General features: G+C 40.5%; 1 protein-coding gene and 1 long non-coding RNA gene across 3 annotated transcripts in view; one reads left to right on the top strand and one right to left on the bottom strand.

Annotated features, from left to right (window-relative positions):
• LOC144957012 (zinc metalloproteinase nas-15-like) overlaps positions 1-20,000 on the bottom strand; it is an 81,150-nt gene that overhangs the window by 60,262 nt on the left and 888 nt on the right. The gene's annotated exons all lie outside the window — the stretch shown is intronic.
• LOC144957019 (uncharacterized) lies at positions 11,179-14,240 on the top strand. Its single transcript, XR_013642070.1, has 2 exons — positions 11,179-11,275; positions 12,720-14,240. It is a non-coding gene; the product is annotated as an uncharacterized LOC144957019 (long non-coding RNA).

Here is a 20,000-nt window from a genome sequence, read left to right as displayed (position 1 = left end):
TTTTAAAGTTCATTATTGGCTGAACCATGAAATTGTAGAAACAGTCATGCTTTCTCTGAGATAGATAAAGACACGCCCTTTGCTGTGGTATCTTACATGGTATTGGTGGAGGAAAAGACTTAATGTTACTAAGTCTTGGAAATGGTTGCTCTCAGAGAAAGTCAACTCTCGTTTTGAATGTGTCATTGATAGTTGCTTTTTTAAACTTTAAATTTATATAACTTATCCTCAATATCTATGTTTAATTTTATGTTTTCATGTAGAAAAATTATTGTATTTTCTGAAACAACCAAAAACTGAAATTTGATAATTTTGACCATTCATTCCCACTTTTAAACCGGTTTTCTACGTTTTCCAAATCCCGACTTAATACCGCTTCGAGGCGTAGGGTCACAAATTATCGTCATATTGCTGTATGGGGTCGTCTTGTGGTAAGAAAGATCTTAGGTTTGAGTCTCGCTCCGCGCGTAGTTGAGTCCTTCTAAAAGGCTCTTTACTTATATTCTGTCACCTACTCAGGTGTAAAATAAGTACTTGGCCGTTAACCACGTTGTCTCTGTCTGAAACATAATTGTAATATCGCCAAACAGGCGTCCTGTCTCGTTCTACATTTTAAGTATTGCTGTTGATCGGGGACCCTTTGTACAGCGCTTTGAGAACTTTCATTGGGCGATGCGCGATATAAAACTAACTTTGAAAAAGTTAATGATTTTTTAAAAAAAAGCAAACAATGAGGCTCCGTCCTGTGACAATTCGAGAATCAAACATCCGATCCCTGCATAATGATGAGTATCTGGTTAAAGACAGTTACTGATTTTTTTTTTGGTGTGAAATCAACATCGGTTTTTCGACCTGTTCGGAAAAGTTAGAATTAACATTGAAGTGCGCATTGAGTATGATGAATCAATGGGATTGCGCTATGCTATGCATCTCAGTTTATAATGAAATGTCGATAATTTTTCTGGACTATTGGTCACAGTTCAAAAGGAAAGAAATGGATGTCACTCAGCTCTTTGTTATTGTTTTTAGACAACAATTTCAATATCAAGTTCTCACTAAATTATAGAGGCTGTGCGCTTGGATAAGATACTCACAACATTGCCATGTGGAAACACAAATGACAAACTCAAAAAAATATGCGTAACCATGAACGTTTATTGTCTGGTTAATACAGTTTAGTGAGAATTTCTCATAAACATGGATGGCAAAATCAATGCTATTGTCCGTTTCACGATATTGAAACCGGGATAGACTCCTGCTCTATGTGTCTAATGGATTTGAAGTATTATGATAACGATACGTCAAAACAGCCGCAATGTTATATGCCATAATATGAGAGTAACGAAGTGCTTGCCTAAATTGTTTGGATGAAAGTACACCACTCACATCGACTCACACACACACACACACACACACACACACACACACACACACACACACACAAACATACAAACTCTCACACATTTAACTCAATCAATCCTAGAGATTTTTGTTCCTTTTCAAAAATTGAAAAAAAAATGTATAATACAAATAAGCATGTGCATAGATAGTTTTATTCAACTACCATTAACATGTAATGTTAAACATGTAGATTTAAATGGAAACATTAAAAACATTACCTTTGATAGTAGGCTACGCCTTTAATTTGTCTCATAAAATATGTAATAAATAGGCATAGGGTAAAAGTATCCTGGGTTAACCACGGATATAGTCTGTGTTAGAGTCGAGTGAGTTAATAAACACAAGCACAGACACTGGAAAAGTTTAAAATAAATAGATAATGGAAATATGATGTATTTATGAATAAGGATGGGATACACAATCACACACACACACACACACACACACACACACACACACACACACACCCTGGGGGGGGGGGGGTCCAGGGTCCCCGTCTAGGTATGTAAAATAAATACGAAGACGTCATGTACGTTATGCAATCCTGTGACAATGTTGATATATTGTAGAAAAATATGGCTCAAATATTATTTCAGACCGTTAAAGAGATTAAAACGTGGATTCTAATACGAGACGTTTTTTGGTAGACAGTTAGACCATCTATCAATCGATCAGTGAGAGCCTTGTCGCTATGTGAAAACCTGCAGATGGGTGCTATAGGAATAATACCCGGGAGATGGATGTTTTCATTGAAATGTCACGTATGATTAATTCAATAGAAATACGATGGATAAACAGAGCAGTGTCCACATGAGTTAAACCCAGCATCATATTTTACAGTCATGTTATCTTTACCCAATATCAATTTTCGAAACATTTTAATCGAGCCATTGAAACATCTAAATCTGAATCACAATTTTAAGAATCTTGATAATAAACGCTATTTAAAAACCAGACATTTTATTACACTTACTTTTCTAACTGTGACTGCTTTTAACAAAAATCTTCTATATAATACGTGTACCCGTCATATGGCGGGATTCATGTTTTATATCACGGTGACCCCTATATTACAAACAGAGGCAGAGATGTCCCACAATTGTTGTAGGAATGTGCTATCGGAGATGTTGCCCAAAGTTTTGCAATGATTTTTAATTTTATTTTGTTGTCACAGCAAAATCAAGAACCATCTCTTCCAAGACACCTCCATACCAACAAAGACCTCTCTCAACTAAAACTACTGGCACAGGACAGAGAGAAATGGAGAACCATCTCTATAGAACTCGTTAGATCCACTTGAACAAAAACAGTTCACGGCAAGCGCCACTAGGACTGCGACGCCTTATTAATTAATAATTTGTTGTCACTGAAGTAAAAGTTTTTCAGTGAGACTTGTAAATTTATTTAGGACATGATTGGTGTCCCATCCCACGAAGGTTTACGTCTATAAACAAGCTTTTATTCTTCTCTCTGGCAAGAACCGTTAGAGCCTCAACTAAAGACGTACGGACTTTAGCTGAACAAGACAGTTGAAACCCAAGTTCAACTTATTTTCAATAAAAACATATTCCTTACAAAACCATAATGATTTTTGGGGAAGATAATATTTTTCACTGTTTTGGCTCTACAAGTCGCTGGAATTACTTCTTAGTTTAGTAACTCAAAACCAAAACCAAAGTCAAGGTCACACAAAAGATAAGATTTGAAAAATGAAGTGGAAGACGGCTGACCAGAATTATTGAGGATATCATATATTATGCTTACCAAACCTACCCACCAGATCAAGCAAAACTATTTGGTAACCTTTTTTTGTATAGCATACATAATCTTAACAACTAGAAATAAAAGGGGGATGGGGGGGGGTAGACTTTGATATGGCTTCCCCGATAGATCAGTTGGTAGAGCACTCTCTTCACACGCAAAGGGACCAAGACCGATCCTGGGTGCATGCAGTCGACATTTTTTACTGAGCTCCCTTATCCACCCAGTAGTTACTGATTAGCAGCAGGTTCTGTTAGATTTAGCGAAAATAATTTGCGATAGACTAGCTAACGTCCTATCAAAAAGATAGCAAGCAATTGCTATTGTCCTGTTCACGCTATAGAAATCGGGATGAAGTCCTACTCCATAGGGCTATTAACTCTGACGGACTACTCTTATTTTTAGTGCGGCTATGTGGTAGTAGTAGTAGTAGTAGTAGTAGTAGTAGTAGTAGAAACAAGATATGGAGTGAGTAGAAAAGTGCCAGAAGACAATAGAGAATAAAAATTTTTTTTCGCGGCGGTGGTGGGGTTTGAACCTGCGACCTTATTGGTACGACAACTCCGCCTGGCAAGTGAGAGCGTGGCTCTACCTTGTGAGCTATCCACGAACACAAAAATATTCGTTTCAAACCCAAAGTCATTTCTAGATCCCTCTCTCACCCACTTCTTGAGATCGCCGATTCGTTCGCCACCATCGCGAAGTAATTTGACCAGCAGTTAAGCTTAATAGCCAATATTCTCATCACAAACATATAACATAGAAACGATTGAGACATTGAGTATGCTCCGGTGTATGGGGTGAATTTTTAATTCAGAAAAGTGAGTGGAGCAGGCACTTATGTTGGTAACAACAAGATATGGAGTGAGTAGAAAAGTGCCAGAAGACAATAGAGAATAAAAATTTTTTTTCGCGGCGGTGGTGGGGTTTGAACCTGCGACCTTATTGGTACGACAACTCCGCCTGGCAAGTGAGAGCGTGGCTCTACCGTGTGAGCTATCCACGAACACAAAAATATTCGTTTCAAACCCAAAGTCATTTCTAGATCCCTCTCTCACCCACTTCTTGAGATCGCCGATTCGTTCGCCACCATCGCGAAGTAATTTTGACCAGCAGTTAAGCTTAATAGCCAATATTCTCATCACAAACATATAACATAGAAACGATTGAGACATTGAGTATGCTCCGGTGTATGGGGTGAATTTTTAATTCAGAAAAGTGAGTGGAGCAGGCACTTATGTTGGTAACAACAAGATATGGAGTGAGTAGAAAAGTGCCAGAAGACAATAGAGAATAAAAATTTTTTTTCGCGGCGGTGGTGGGGTTTGAACCTGCGACCTTATTGGTACGACAACTCCGCCTGGCAAGTGAGAGCGTGGCTCTACCGTGTGAGCTATCCACGAACACAAAAATATTCGTTTCAAACCCAAAGTCATTTCTAGATCCCTCTCTCACCCACTTCTTGTAGTAGTAGTAGTAGAACACTGTAGTGGAACAGTAGGGGGCGGTGGAGGGGGCGAGGTGAAAGAGTCACGGCGGAGGTGGGGGGGTGTTTGTTGGATGAGCGAAGGTCGAATCTTCGCGAAGGAACGATGCGATAGTAAAGTGGAATACACCGATAAATAGATAGATGGATAGACAGATAGATAGGTGGATAGACAGAAAAGAGGGGGGGGGGAGAGAGAGAGAGAGAGGAGAGAGAGAGAGAGAGAGAGAGAGAGGAGAGAGAGACAGAGAGAGAGACAGAGAGAGAAAAAAAAAGGGGGGGGGGTGGGAGGGGGGTTGGTTTGAGGCGGACCGGTAGAGAGGGGGAATTAGAGAGAGAGGGGGGGGGAGGGAGAAAGAGAGAGGGAGAGGGGGGACAAAGAAAGAAAGAAAGAAAGAGAGAGAGAGAGAGAGAGAGAGAGAGAGAGAGAGAGAGAGAGAGAGAGAGAGAGAGAGAGAGAAAGGGGGGAGGGGAGGTGAGAGATGGCGAGTAAACAGCCGAGTGATAGCTGGGTCTATATGTATATAAATGGATAAAAAAGTGGATGATTGGACACAATGAGAGATAGCTAGGAAGGTAGATGACTATGAATCGGTGGATAATCAGTAGATAGATAGGTAGCTAACTAGCTAGCTAGATAGATAGATAGATAGATAGATAGATAGATAGATAGATAGATAGATAGATAGATAGATAGATAGATAGATAGGTAGGTAGGTAGGTAGAGTTGTACTTTTAGTAGTATGAACAGTAGTAGTAGTGGTAGTAGTAGTGGTAGTAGTAGTAGTAGTAGTAGTAGTAGTAGTAGTAGTAGTAGTAGTAGTAGTAGTAGTAGAAGTAGTAGTAGTAGTAGTAGTAGTAGCAGCAGCAGTAGCTGTAGTGGCAGAAGTGAGAGCAGCAGTGGTGATGAATATGGGGGACGTTGACATCTAGTGGTGGTCAATCCTGGTGTTGAGTCCGCGTGGAGTCAGCGTTCCCAACAACTTGATCAGGTGAGTTTCCCTACGTCGACGGGCGGAAGTGTCCGAATGGCAAAAACTGAGCACACACACACGCACACACTGTACATCGCAGTGGTCTGGCAGATTGAAGTGTCTGGCCACTGCTGTGTCTGCACAGTTCGATATGTCACGCAAGTGCTGCACGAATCTGTCACCCAGCCTCTTTCCGGTCTCACCAACGTAAGCAATCCCACACAGGGAGCACGTAATCGCATAGACTAGATTACGGTCAGTGCAAGTAAACGGCCGCCTGATGTCCCAAATCTTGTCTGGAAAGCTGACTCTGTCATACTCCCACAGGTGCCCACAAGTCTTGCATCGGGGTCGCATACACGATCTGGCTTTAGGTCCATCCCTAGGTATGGGTTCCAGGCGGCTTCTGACAAGGAGATCCCTCAGGTTACGATCCCGTCGATATGCTACCAACGGGGGTTCTGAAAAAACTCTGTGGGTGTCTTCGCCCGCCTGGAGGATCCCATAGTTCTGCAATAGGATGTTCCTCACTTGATCGGCATGGGGGTGATGCGTGAGGACTAAAATGGGACGCTGTGTCTCCTGCTTCCTGGCATTACGAGGCCTCATTGCTGCTTCTCTCGACACGAGGCTGGCTTTCCGGACAGCCTTAAGCAAAACCCTTTCGGGATATTCGCGTACCCTAAAAAAATCGAGCATGCGATAACGTTGAAGCGCAATTTCATCATCTTCCAGACAGAGTCTCCGCAAGCGGAGTATCTGACTGAATGGGATGGAGTCTTTGCACTTCACCGGATGGGATGACCGATAGAGCAGGTAGCTGTGACTGTCCGTTTCCTTGTAGTGTACAGTGGTCCGTACTCCCGTGCTGGTCAATACAGCCTTGATGTCCAAAAAGTTCACCTCAGAGGTTGAAATCTCATAAGTGTACTCTATGGACGGGTGGAAGGAGTCCATCGCTAGGATGAACCCTTTCAACTGGCTGTGGGTCAATGACGTAATGCCGAGACAGTCGTCAATGTACCTTTTGAACAGCTCGGGGGCAGGTCCGCTATACTGATGGAAGAAGGTTTCCTCAAGGTAGCCCATGAAGAGGTTAGCATATGAGGGACCCATCTTGGTGCCCATCGCAACACCTGAGATCTGATGGAAAAATACATCATTGAACTCAAAAGTGTTGAGTGTGTTGAACTTGTGCTGGGGACGCTGTGTCTCCTGCTTCCTGGCATTACGAGGCCTCATTGCTGCTTCTCTCGACACGAGGCTGGCTTTCCGGACAGCCTTAAGCAAAACCCTTTCGGGATATTCCCGTCCCCTAAAAAAATCGAGCATGCGATCACGTTGAAGCGCAAATTCATCATCTTCCAGACAGAGTCTCCGCAAACGGAGTATCTGACTGAATGGGATGGAGTCTTTGCACTTCACCGGATGGGATGACCGATAGAGCAGGTAGATGTGATTGTCCGTTTCCTTGTAGTGTACAGTGGTCCGTACTCCCGTGCTGGTCAATACAGCCTTGATGTCCAAAAAGTTCACCTAAGAGGTTGAAATCTCATAAGTGTACTCTATGGACGGGTGGAAGGAGTCCATCGCTAGGATGAACCCTTTCAACTGGCTGTGGGTCAATGACGTAATGCCGAAACAGTCGTCAATGTACCTTTTGAACAGCTCGGGGGCAGGTCCGCTATACTGATGGAAGAAGGTTTCCTCAAGGTAGCCCATGAAGAGGTTAGCATATGAGGGACCCATCTTGGTGCCCATCGCAACACCTGAGATCTGATGGAAAAATACATCATTGAACTCAAAAGTGTTGAGTGTGTTGAACTTGTGCTCACACTCAACACTTTTGAGTTCAATGATGTATTTTTCCATCAGATCTCAGGTGTTGCGATGGGCACCAAGATGGGTCCCTCATATGCTAACCTCTTCATGGGCTACCTTGAGGAAACCTTCTTCCATCAGTATAGCGGACCTGCCCCCGAGCTGTTCAAAAGGTACATTGACGACTGTTTCGGCATTACGTCATTGACCCACAGCCAGTTGAAAGGGTTCATCCTAGCGATGGACTCCTTCCACCCGTCCATAGAGTACACTTATGAGATTTCAACCTCTTAGGTGAACTTTTTGGACATCAAGGCTGTATTGACCAGCACGGGAGTACGGACCACTGTACACTACAAGGAAACGGACAGTCACATCTACCTGCTCTATCGGTCATCCCATCCGGTGAAGTGCAAAGACTCCATCCCATTCAGTCAGATACTCCGCTTGCGGAGACTCTGTCTGGAAGATGATGAATTTGCGCTTCAACGTGATCGCATGCTCGATTTTTTTAGGGCACGGGAATATCCCGAAAGGGTTTTGCTTAAGGCTGTCCGGAAAGCCATCCTCGTGTCGAGAGAAGCAGCAATGAGGCCTCGTAATGCCAGGAAGCAGGAGACACAGCGTCCCACTTTAGTCCTCACGCATCACCCCCATGCCGATCAAGTGAGGAACATCCTATTGCAGAACTATGGGATCCTCCAGGCGGGCGAAGACACCCACAGAGTTTTTTCAGAACCCCCGTTGGTAGCATATCGACGGGATCGTAACCTGAGGGATCTCCTTGTCAGAAGCCGCCTGGAACCCATACCTAGGGATGGACCTAAAGCCAGATCGTGTATGCGACCCCGATGCAAGACTTGTGGGCACCTGTGGGAGTATGACAGAGTCAGCTTTCCAGACAAGATTTGGGACATCAGGCGGCCGTTTACTTGCACTGACCGTAATCTAGTCTATGCGATTACGTGCTCCCTGTGTGGGATTGCTTACGTTGGTGAGACCGGAAAGAGGCTGGGTGACAGATTCGTGCAGCACTTGCGTGACATATCGAACTGTGCAGACACAGCAGTGGCCAGACAATTCAATCTGCCAGACCACTGCGATGTACAGTGTGTGCGTGTGTGTGTGCTCAGTTTTTGCCATTCGGACACTTCCGCCCGTCGACGTAGGGAAACTCACCTGATCAAGTTGTTGGGAACGCTGACTCCACGCGGACTCAACACCAGGATTGACCACCACTAGATGTCAACGTCCCCCATATTCATCACCACTGCTGCTCTCACTTCTGCCACTACAGCTACTGCTGCTGCTACTACTACTACTTCTACTACTACTACTACTACTTCTACTACTACTACTACTACTACTACTGCTACTACTACTACTACTACTACTAACTACTACTACTACTACTACTACTACTACTACTACTACTACTACTACTACCACTACTACTACTACTACTACCACTACTACTACTACTGTTCATACTACTAAAAGTACAACTCTACCTACCTACCTACCTATATATCTATCTATCTATCTATCTATCTATCTATCTATCTATCTATCTATCTATCTAGCTACCTATCTATCTACTGATTATCCACCGATTCATAGTCATCTACCTTCCTAGCTATCTCTCATTGTGTCCAATCATCCACTTTTTTATCCATTTATATACATATAGACCCCGCTCTCTCTCGGCTGTTTCCTCGCCCTCTCTCGCCCCCCCTCCCCCCTTTCTCTCTTTCTCTCTCTCTCTCTCTCTCTCTCTCTCTCTCTCTCTTTCTTTCTTTCTTTCTTTGTCCCCCCTCTCTCTCTTTCTCCCTCCCCCCCCTCTCTCTAATTCCCCCTCTCTACCGGTCCGCCTCAAACCAACCCCCTCCCACCCCCCCTTTTTTTTTTTTCTCTCTCTCTCTCTCTCTCTCTCTCTCTCTCTCTCTCTCTCTCTCCTCCCCTCTTTTCTGTCTATCTACCTATCTATCTGTCTATCCATCTATCTATTTATCGGTGTATTCCACTTTACTATCGCATCGTTCCTTCGCGAAGATTCGACCTTCGCTCATCCAACAAACACCCCCCCCCCCCCCCACCTCCGCCGTGACTCTTTCACCTCGCCCCCTCCACCGCCCCCTACTGTTCCACTACAGTGTTCTACTACTACTACTACTACTACTACTACTACTACTACTACTACTGCTACTACTACTACTACTACTACTACTACTACTACTACTACTACTACTACTACTACTATACTACTACTACCAATATGTCTTTTACCTTCCATTATAGTCTGGAAAGTTCGGTTCCCTGACGCTGACCTTTGCTTATCAATTAGATCACCCCCCTGGGGCACCCTATCCTCTACCCACGCCACGCTAACATTTCATTCAGAAAAGTGAGTGGAGCAGGCACTTATGTTGGTAACAACAAGATATGAAGTGAGTAGAAAAGTGCCAGAAGACAATAGAGAATAAAAATTTTTCGCGGCGGTGGTGGGGTTTGAACCTGCGACCTTATTGGTACGACAACTCCGCCTGGCAGGTGAGAGCGTGGCTCTACCGTGTGAGCTATCCACGAACACAAAAATATTCGTTTCAAACCCAAGTCATTTCTAGATCCCTCTCTCACCCACTTCTGGGACCGCCGATTCGTTCGCCCACCACCATCGCGAAGTATTTTGACCAGCAGTTAAGCTTAATAGCCAATATTCTCAACACAAACATATAACATAGAAACGATTGAGACATTGAGTATGCTCCGGTGTATGGGGTGAATTTTTAATTCAGAAAAGTGAGTGGAGCAGGCACTTATGTTGGTAACAACAAGATATGAAGTGAGTAGAAAAGTGCCAGAAGACAATAGAGAATAAAAATTTTTCGCGGCGGTGGTGGGGTTTGAACCTGCGACCTTATTGGTACGACAACTCCGCCTGGCAGGTGAGAGCGTGGCTCTACCGTGTGAGCTATCCACGAACACAAAAATATTCGTTTCAAACCCAAGTCATTTCTAGATCCCTCTCTCACCCACTTCTGGGACCGCCGATTCGTTCGCCCACCACCATCGCGAAGTATTTTGACCAGCAGTTAAGCTTAATAGCCAATATTCTCAACACAAACATATAACATAGAAACGATTGAGACATTGAGTATGCTCCGGTGTATGGGGTGAATTTTTAATTCAGAAAAGTGAGTGGAGCAGGCACTTATGTTGGTAACAACAAGATATGAAGTGAGTAGAAAAGTGCCAGAAGACAATAGAGAATAAAAAATTTTTTTTCGTGGATAGCTCACACGGTAGAGCCACGCTCTCACCTGCCAGGCGGAGTTGTCGTACCAATAAGGTCGCAGGTTCAAACCCCACCACCGCCGCGAAAATTTTTTATTCTCTATTGTCTTCTGGCACTTTTCTACTCACTTCATATCTTGTTGTTAACATTTCATTCATACTGCAACCACCATTGAGTACAGACGATACAAGTTATTTTTCATTATATTTTATTTGTTTTCCACGTTTATTTGTGTATTGTTGTGCTGACGAAGGGTTTGTACCCGAAACGTCCATTGTCTGTTTTGTTCCCATACGAAGCCTTTCCATTTTCACTCTTTCGTTAGTTCTTTGATTACTTAGAACATTGTAACTTACTTAACTTATTGTATCCTTATTTTGTTGTGTGTGTGTGTGTGTGTGTGTGTGTGTGTGTGTGTGTCTGTGTGTGTCTCAGATTCATTTGAATGGTGACAAATTGGAGGGAATTCACTCTACCATGTCCCCTGACCTTTTGCCCTTTGACCTTGGAGGCAAGTTGGAGCCCTTCAGCAACAAGGTGAGCTTGCCATATTTTCTGAAATCGGGTTACTTTTTTGTTTGTTTGTTTTTGTGAGGGTTTTTTTTTTGTTTTGTTTTGTTGGGGGCATGCGGGGGAACACATTCATTAAAAGGGTAGAATAGAAACAGTAGATTGAGATCTGGCACGAAGAGAAGTAATTTTTTTCTTCCGTTTTTTTAAATATTTTTTGTTCGTTTCTTAGTTTCGGTTATTTATTTTTTAATTATTGGATTGCCGAAATGCATTTGTCAGCGATTGTGCCTCTTTGTTGTCTCCAGCGCAGTGAACGGTATATTGAGGACATTCTGGCTACAAAAACCATTTCAAAGGGGTTGATGATTTCTACGTGTGAACAGAACTCACAATTGACGCAGCGCATAAAAAATTACAAGCCAATGCTCTGAGATATCAATCTTGTATAGATAGTTCGAAGATGACGTCACTCAGGTCTTTGTTATTGTTTTTTGCCATCCGCGTTTATGAGTAATGCTCACTGAACGGTATTAACCCGACTATAAACGTTCATGGATACACACAGTTTTGTGTGTTGGTCCGTTATACTTCCGGATGGCAATGTTATGAGCTTCTTAGTCAAGCGCATACTATCTATATGTGGGTCAGTGTAATTATTCCTCTGTCACTGATCAAGGGACAGAAGCAATGAAGATGACAGGGAAGAAATGGCAGAGTCACCTTTTTATTTTTTTCAAAAACTAATATTTCGGATTTAACTGTTCAAGTTGAAGATATGAACACTTTTTTCTTAATTAATTATTTACAATGTAGATACATTGTATTATCTCAAGATGCTTACGCGGGTGGTTGGATGGGAGCATCACCCTTGAATCATATACATATGATGTTCGCATGGGTGTACGATCCGATAGTGATGTCGTTTCTTCTTCTCTTTACTAGCCTATCCTGCTTCTTTGGTTTGTGATTGTATTTTTGACAGGGGATATTTTTTTTCTGTAAACCTTCTGCCTGTTTGTTCTTGGTTATTTATAATTTAGCTTATGATATCTTTAGGTTATGATTTTGATTTACATTTGTACTATTTTTGTTAGATTGCTTGTTTTTTTGTTTCAGCGGTCTCTCATATAACATCAATTGTGTTGGAAGAGACCTAAAGCAACAAACAAACAAAAAAAGATGCTTACGAATAAATTAAAGATAAATTAAATATATAAACATAAATATATTCCCCCACCTCAACCAAAATCGGAAAATGATTCTGACTTTTTTTTTTATTCTCTTGTAATCGTCAAATGCAATGTTAAAAAATGTTTACTTGTTGTTTTTTTTTAACATTTCAAATTTTATACTTTCACAAGCAAGAAAGATCAATGTATTTGTTTCAATATTATCTATTTTGCTGATTTATTTTCTTGATACAAAGGAAAATATAACGCAGCATTTTATTGTTTCGTTTCTTTTTAAGGAATTTTTTGAGGAGTTGCTAAAGTCTGATCCAAATTTTGAATACAACAACAAGTTTGGGTTTGTGTCGATGGCCTTGGAGGATAAGAAGTCCGAAAGCAGCAAGGAGAACGCTGGCATGGCTGGACTGGGGGAACCTTCAAGAAACTCGACATCTAAATGTGCTAGACACTAGGCATCTAAACAGGCTAGAAACTTGACATCCGAATCTTTCCGCATGACGCGCCATTAAAATTTTTTTTTATGAATGGATTATATAGACTTCTATTGTAAGATGATTTTAAAAATATGACATGGAATTTTAGTTCCCTGTGGCGTGCTTGGAGAGTAAAAATTGTTTAAGTGTTTTTTTTTTTTTTTTTTTTAAATATACATTTGAGAATAATTCATTCAGTTTCTTAACCTGCTTGAATCTACAACTAATTCTTTGATGATTTTGAATAACGTTTTTAGCATCCGATTCACCCTGGTACTGAATTGACACCACCTTGAGTCATGATAGCTCAGTTGGTAGAGCACTTGCTTCGCACACAAAGGGTCTGTGATGGATCCCAGGTGCAGGCGAGATTTTTATTTTCTGACCCAATGTCACCCTAGAAGTGAATGGGTAGCTTGATTTATTAAATCTGGCGGAAATGTACTTTGCGATAGATTAGCGTCCTATCCAAAGGATAGCAAGCAATTGCTATTGTCCATTTCACGCTATAGAAACCGGGATAAACTTCGGTTCCATGTGCCGTGTGGCTCTGAAGGACTACTTTTGAGTCAGTTTATCACAATTTGGATGTTTCAATTTATCATCAGTGCTAGGACAAGCAGCATTCCTGTTTGTGCGGCTATGTGGTCTTGTGGTATGACACTCGCTTTCGGATCAAAAGGTCCTGGGTTCGAGCCTCGCTCTGCACATAGTTGAGTCCTTGGAAAAGACTCTTTACTCATATTCTCTCACCATACTCGGGTGTAAAATGAGTACCTGGCCGTCAACTGCGTTGTCTTTCGTAAAAGATTGTAATATCGCCTAACAGGCGTTATCTCTCGTTCAACATATTACCTATTGCTGTTGGTCAGGGACCCTTTGTAAAGCGCATTGAACACATTTAATGGATATTGCTCTATATAAAAGCTCAAAGCTCATTCTTACTTAATCATTCTCTTTCCATCAAAGGGCTTGCATTGTTGTTGACGAAATAGATATTTTACATTTTTATATATTGTTATAATTCTGTGATAATGATGATATTTTCAACTTAGATATTATTAGTGCTTATTAGTGATTTTCTATGTATGTGTAAATGTTGCATATTTGTGGTGTACACTCATTTGTTTAGGACAAGAGATGCGGCAAGCAAGCATCAGGCTATGTGAAATCCATTTATCGTTGTTATAATAAATAGTGTAAGTTTATTTCATTGAAGTGGGTTTTACGATTTAAGAGTGAAAAGACATATTTAGAAGTGATGTAAGTTTTGAAATGTTTACACTTTTTATTGTGATCATTCCTCTTCCTTGTTCACAATTTCGCCATGACGAGTTTTTAATTTTTTTTATCCCCGTTTCCTTATCACATGAGGGAGGCTAAGTGGCCGAGTGGTTAAGGCATTGCTCTGTGACCCAGAAGGAACGGGGTTTAAGCCTTGCTTCAGGCACTTTCATTTTTTATTTCCTTAGGTAAGATTATATTAACCCCCAAATTGCTCACGTTGGACAACATGGGCGATTCCTGTTGACATCAGACATCCTGGTTGATGAATTATCTATATTCCTTCATGGAATGCCTAGGCGACGGTATCTCACTGTGACAACATGGGTGATTCCTGTTGACATCAGACATCCTGGTTGATGAATTATCTATATTCCTTCATGGAATGCCTAGGCGACGGTATCTCACTGTGACAACATGGGTGATTCCTGTTGACATCAGACATCCTGGTTGATGAATTATCTATATTCCTTCATGGAATGCCTAGGCGACGGTATCTCACTGTGACAACATGGGTGATTCCTGTTGACATCAGACATCCTGGTTGATGAATTATCTATATTCCTTCATGGAATGCCTAGGTGATGGCATCTAATGGCGTTGTGGTGGAAGGCGTTATTTTTTATTAATCACATGACCATTGAGATACCTGCCGACACTGTCATTTCCGTCCTAATGTTTGAAATGCCTTGAATTAAAATTTTATGACCACGAGTAATAATGATGATGCCACCAATTTGGATTTATTTTTATTTGCTAAGGCCACAATATTTGAAACCACAATTTCTACTTTCTAAAATTTTGAAAAATCTACACAAATACGTACTTGTTTTTATACAACTCAATGTATTGAATTCATTAACAAAATGGATATTGCAGGGGGGTCCATTCTGTGTCCTCTATCCCCTTATGTCTGTTTTCCAACATGCTTTCTGTCTTTGTCTTGGAGTGAGGTTACTTGGTTTTATCCAGGCCCTGGTCGGAGTCCTGTCTGGGAGGGAAACAGTCAAATGCATAGTTATTGTTTTGGAAGATTATATTTTTTTCCTTGTAAATCATCTCTCTGTTATGTATTATTATATTTGTTATTTTCAATGTATAATGTAAGCATTTGAGTGTATTCCTCTTTGTTGGATTTTGTACTTGTGTCCGGATGAGACGTATAGGTGATCTCAAACTAAGTACTTTGACTATGTGCTCTTGGAATCTACATCTGATCCCTATTTGTTCCCAGTTCCCCTATGTCTTACTTTTTCTTGGATGCTTTATTGTAATTCTAGAACTTTTTACTATCCCATTTTCTTCCTTTTTACTGGCGATTATATGACCTTAATGTGTTACAAGCGCCGTAAAACCCTTAAAAACAAAAAAACAAACAAAATGGATATTAAACTGATGGGAGGTGTTGACTGGAAAATTAATCATAAATATTCAACATAGTTATGATGATCTCATATTTTTCATGGCTCCACAAAGCACATTCTGACCTCCCATAGTGGGCAGGGATGTACTTACTGTGTCTTCTACCCCCCCCCCCCTATATCTGTTTTCCAACTTGCTATCTGTCTTTGTCTTGGAATGAGATTACTTGGTTTTGCCCTAGTTGGAGTCCTTGCTGGGAGGGAAACAGTCAAATGCATAGTTATTGTTTTGGGAGATGATATTTTTTTTCCTTGTAAATTATCTCTCTGTTATCTATTATTATATTTATTTTGAATGTATAATGTAAGCATTTGAGTGTATTCCTCTGTTGGATTTTGTGCTTGTGTCCGGATGAGACTTATAGGTGATCTCAAACTAAGTTCATTGGTGGTATGCTCTTGGAATCTACATCTGATCCCTACTTGTTCCCAGTTCCCCTTCGTCTTACTTTCTCTTGGGTGTTTCAATTGTAATTCTAGAACTTTTTACTATCCCATTTTCTTCCTTTTTACTGGTGCTGATATAACCTAAATGTGTTGCAAGCGCCGTAAAACCCTTAAAAACAAACAAAGCACACCGTTGCCCAATGTGTACCTGTGAAGTACTGGCTGGATTTTAGCACGCTGAATTCTAACCCACTCTGCATGCAATACAACACACTGGAGGTGAATGACCGAATGTGTTGGTTACCTCTTATGAGCATAGGATTTCAGCACGCTCAAATTCAAGCACCCTTTTTTTTACTTCTCCTTAGAGCGTGCTTAAATACAGCGAGTACTGTATTGTTTTTCATGTCAAGAATTAGTTATATAACAGTTTGACATATTAAATATGAACAGTGATCCACTTTTTAAAAGATCTCATCTATATGATGATAAATAGGATAAATAAACGCCTGACAAAAGATCAACGGCGAAAATACAAATTGAAAGAATACTGGGGATGTAGGAGCTTTCGGAATGTCTCCCGTTTACCTGACTTATGTGAGGTCAAATGAAAATCTGAAGCAGACGAGAAAAATATCAAGTTTGTTCGGGCTCGAGGCTAGACAGATACAATTGACAGTTTGCCGACAACTTTTAATTAAATATTTACCAGGGCAATAATTATCACATTCATGGCATAAAAACGACCGTAATATCAGCAGTAATATTAGTTGACGTTGTTAATCGGTGAAACTTGTTTAAAATTTTTGTAAATCCGAATACCTTCATGTGATCAAGTGAATGATATCACTATGAATGCCACACACAAACATGTATACACCACACAACACACACATACACACACAAACACACACACACGCATCACGCACACACACACACACACAAACATACACGCAATTAGAACATACTACTACATAACAACACCGCTAAATCAACAACACAACGGAAGTAATAATAATACTTGATGTCATAAATAGATGACGCAAACTGACAACTTTTTACAGTAACGAAATTGGTTGTTTTTGAGTGTGTTAGTGTCGTCGGTACGTATTTTATGATATCTGTGTGACTCTACGAACTTTCAAACTGACTTTAAATTATAAAAGGAAATCAAGTTATCTTTTTATCTATCTGTAAAAAATACATTTCTAATTTTCAAATCTTTCAGTAGAGTTGTGCGCCGAATCATTTTTTTATTGACCCAAATAAGCACAATGTTCTCCACAATGCTATATTTTTAAAAGAAAGGAAAACAGAGAGATATTCAACGTCGCAGCCACCCCCTACAAAGAAGCACTCACAAAAAGTGGATACAACACACCATTTGAATACACAGACGCCTCCCTCTCATGTAAACCCCAACACACAAGTGAAGAACGTAAAACAAGAAGACACATTACTTGGTTCAACCCACCTTTCGACAAAAACGTCAGCACAAATATAGGACAGCAGTTCCTGAGGTTAATTGATACACACTTTCCAAAAAACCACAAGCTATATAATATTATCAACAGGAATACCATTAAAATAAGCTACTCGTGTATGCGCAACATAGACCAAATAATTTCAAGCCACAACAAAAAAATATTAATAAACCACCGACAAGAGCAAAACCCACCCACCAGAAAATGCAACTGCAGAAATAAGGAACATTGCCCGCTAAACAAACAATGTTTAGAATCAAGTTTAATTTACCAAGCCACAGTCACCGAAACTAAAACAAACAAGCAAGAAAAATATGTAGGACTAACGGAAAATAATTTCAAAACAAGATACAACCTCCACACCTCAATATTTAGAAACACTAACAAAAAAACATCCACAAAACTCAGCGAACATATTTGGAAATTAAAAGACAACAAACTAGACCACAACATTTCATGGAAAATTTTATCTAAAGCAACAGGATACATACCAACATCAAAACAATGTAGCTTATGCCTGGAAGAGAAATACACTATAATCAAACACCCTCATGAAGCCACACTCAACACGAAAAGTGAGATATACGGTACGTGTCCACATCGCCGGAAGTTCTTGTTAATTAACTTTAAACCGGAACCACTTCAAGAAACAACAACAGTCAACAAAACAACCCAGTCCTGACGATGGCAAATTAAGCCTGAAACATTAATGTAGACTGTCTCAAACATTGTGGTAAATATTTTAAAAAATAATAATTCGCTCCATTACTACATGTCGAGCACTTTTCGTACCATATTTGTATCAAACACGATTCAATATTATATATATATATATATATATATATATATATATATATATATATATATATATATTATATATATATATATATATATGTGTGTGTGTGTGTGTGTGTTTGTGTGTGTGTGTATGTGTGTAGAAAAGCCTCCCGCAAAGCAATAAATACCGGAGGCATAAATAGGAAGTGACTTAGAATGTAATTCAGCAACAACACAATACTCCGTGTTCTGTGGAGTGTTCTAGAACCATTCGGGGGACTAAGTGATGTGATTGAAGTCTGTGTCAAGTTTGAAAGCTGTAGAAACAAAGGAAGACTTAAAGAAAACACGGAAGGCGAAGACGGTGATTGACGAGATGATAATCTTCACGGCTCAGTGACAATCGACATGACATTAGGTTCCACGATATCCTGGTATTGACTCGATAGCCGGAACTATAGAATGAATTGAACGATGTTTGATGTCACTCAGTTCTTTGGGGTTTTTTTGTGTTTTTAGACCTCATATAGGGTGATTAGTTCTCACTAATAAGTATCAAGCATGTTATAAAGGTTTAAGGTTACACATAGTTTTCTTCTTCTTCTTCTTCTTCTTCTTCTTCTTCTTCTTCTTCTTCTTCTTCTTCTTCTCCTTCTCCTTCTCCTTCTCCTTCTCCGTCTCCGTCTCCGTCTCCGTCTCCGTCTTCGTCTTCGTCGTCTTCTTCTTCGTCTTCTTCCATTAAGGCCATAGCTTCAGGCTGAAGATTGTATGGCCGATTTAACAGTAACAGGGGCTTTAGAGCGAGACAAGGAGCGATTTTTAAAAAGTCATCAGTCGAAAGGGTTTTGTGTGTTGCTTACGTTTTATCTGGCTGGTAGACGTTATGAGCATTGTACTTAAACAGAGAGCATCAATAGAATACTGTTGTATTCAGTATTGTTAATTACATTGACCTTTGCACCGATTCGAAACAGTACGTTCATCTGATTCTGTTCTGACCACGTTCAAACAGTGCCTAGCGTGAGTCTCTGGACTCATTGCACTTTAATCTGATGGCAAACACTGGTATGCTCTGGTGCTTATTCTAAAAAAAATAATAAACAATAATGAATATTATAACAGCTTCAAAAGAGAACAAAATACCAAATACGGAACATTTCGGGTTCACAACCCTTCTTCAGCCAACAACAACAAAAACCCCCATAAAAACATAAAAACATTTACTTTAAAAAGCAGATACAGACAGTGGCAAATTTTTATCTGCCGTCTTTCTGGTTTTTAAGTACGTAATGTAGTTATGACTTTATTGTGGGGAGCTGGACTTTATTGTTATTTGGTGTTTTACTGAAGAGGGGTTTTGAGTCCGAAATGTTTCGTGTTTGGTATTTTCTTCCTTTTTAAAGAATAGATTCTAATCATTTTACAGTCCACAGCTTCAAGCAGCTTTGTTTTTTAAAAATCCATTTCATAGTTCAAAGTCCTGTCTATTGTGCCCGCAGTTGACTACATACATACGTACGTCCTACCAATGTCCTGTTGTTGTAACAGAATGACCCCGACGTCATTTGCACTGCCCTGGCTGGTGGGGTGAAAGGAATAATCTCAAGGTTGACTTCTCGCTGTTGACTCGAGGGATAAGGACTAATTCGTCAGGGGCTTAGGTTCACACCTCCGTTCCTTGTGTCCGTTCCGTTGAGTATGAGTGTTTTGTGTGGGATTGGTGGTCGGTGCAA

Source organism: Berghia stephanieae, chromosome 11 (assembly GCF_034508935.2).
Source record: "Berghia stephanieae isolate SIO BIC M18660-M18661 chromosome 11, UCSD_Bste_1.3, whole genome shotgun sequence".
NCBI lineage: Eukaryota > Metazoa > Mollusca > Gastropoda > Nudibranchia > Aeolidiidae > Berghia > Berghia stephanieae.
The sequence above is the reverse complement of the archived record's forward strand: the minus strand, read 5'-3'. Positions and strand labels throughout refer to the sequence as shown.